This window comes from Xenopus laevis, chromosome 2S, assembly GCF_017654675.1.
Source record: "Xenopus laevis strain J_2021 chromosome 2S, Xenopus_laevis_v10.1, whole genome shotgun sequence".
NCBI lineage: Eukaryota > Metazoa > Chordata > Amphibia > Anura > Pipidae > Xenopus > Xenopus laevis.
The window spans coordinates 42379246-42381136 of NC_054374.1; the positions used below are offsets into that span (position 1 = coordinate 42379246).

The window sequence follows — 1891 nt, forward strand, 5'->3', positions numbered from 1 at the left end:
TTTGTTAATCTGTTAATGAGCTATCTGCTACCGGGTCGGGCGGGTTTTTGGCCGATCTTGCACTCTTCCTCGCAGGTGGTGACTTCCGAGTTAGTCTTTTATAGACGATGCACCTGCTTGCCCCGCCCCTTTTGTGACATCATCGGCGGGGCAGTGCGGGTTTATAAAAGCAACGTGGAAGTCGGATGCGGGCGGCCACGGGCAGAGGGAGGGCGGGTTAGGGTCAGGTGCAGGTCGCGGAAATCCCACATCACTATTTGTTGCTGCTACTATTCAAATAGTCAGAACCAGCAATGCAGAGAATAGCAAGGTGCTGATACAGTTTCAATAACAACTGAATTTACAAATAACTTTAAAACCACTGAAAATGCGACTGCACCTTGGCAGTCTCTGCACTGTTGGTTCTGACTATTTGAACAGTAGCAGATGCTAGCTGCTTAACAAACTTTTCAAAAAGCATATATTTACTGTAGCAAAAGCAGTCTTTGGTAAGGGGCGAGCCAATGTGCTACATTCTTGAATCAATATTGGTGGCAAATTTACATGATCACACTTAATGGTGATCCAAATTACAGAAAGATCCCTTATCTGAAAAACCACAGGTCCCAGGCATTCCAGATAATATATCCTCACTCTACTGTAATTTCTCCTTTGCAAACAGTTCCAGCTTGTGCTATGCCTGTAGCTGAAAGCACTGTAATCTGATGCAGCTCTGTTCATTGCTGATGTGGCAGTCAAACATCTGGAAGTTTTCCTTTGCTTTTATAATATCAGCGGCTCGTTGGTCTAGGGGTATGATTCTCGCTTAGGGTGCGAGAGGTCCCGCGTTCAAATCCCGGACGAGCCCTCCTTTTTCCAGCAATTTAGCACTTTTGGGTGGCTCATAAGGGGCAAAGATTAGCTTTTAGAGGTATTTGGGTACTGTGTGTTGTGGAGAATTGATCCCTGTGAGTCAGAGAGAAACTATCATGGCTCCTTCTCCATCTAAGTTATCACTGTTTAGGCAGTGTCGGACTGGGACACCAGGGGCCCACCAAAAATCCATAGACCCACCAAAAGTTTTTAGACCAGGAGCCCACTCTATTTTCTTCCTCTCCTCACTCAACCTCTATTCTCCTAGTCTCTTTTCCTCACATATTATAATCTATTATTCCACCTATTTAGCCACTTTGTTCTCATAGAAATAGGGAATGGCCATGAAATAGGCCAAAAGTTTAGCAGCATGAGGGCCCACTGACACCTGGGCCCACCGGGAGTTTTCCTGGTATCCCTGTGGGCCAGTTCGACATGGAGTTTAGGCGCATGCGCAGTTGTCACGAAACAGAAAATTGCTCCAACTGCGCATGCGCAGCCACGCCGGTCTCATTCCGAAGATTACTGAAGAGAAGAAGATGGCGTCCATTAACCGCGCTGGACAGAATTTGCACAGAGAGATAAGTAAAGGCTTTGGGGCATTTGCCTGGGGTAACAGGCAGGTTTTTTTTCTAACTTTTGGGTTTGCTTCTCCTTTAAGGATTTTCCAAATATGAAATACAAAAGATCAAATACAAAAATAAAATCCTAAATCTATATTCAGCTCTACCTCATATACAAGTGACTTCCCTGTCTGTTATTGGGAAAGGGTTGATTGACAAAAAAACAAACTGAGTTTTATTCAAACTCTGAATTTGTGTAAGCAGTTAAAGCACATTGATATGGGTTTTATACATAATAACGGTATGGATAATTATACAGGTAACATTTACTAAAGCTATTTTACATTGCACTAAAAATAAACTAAAAATGTAACATGATTTACATTACATTAAATGTTTTTGAAAACAATGAGGACTGTTCTGTGTTACCATGTTACTTCAGGGCATAGGCCTTACAAATGAATGCATAAATATGT

The 1891-nt window shown here is 42.7% G+C and overlaps 1 non-coding gene across 1 annotated transcript; it reads left to right on the plus strand.

Moving 5' to 3' along the window:
* The first annotated feature begins 775 nt into the window (after positions 1 to 775).
* On the plus strand, positions 776 to 847 carry trnap-agg. The gene has a single exon. It is a non-coding gene; the product is annotated as a tRNA-Pro (tRNA).
* Positions 848 to 1891: the final 1044 nt, after the last annotated feature.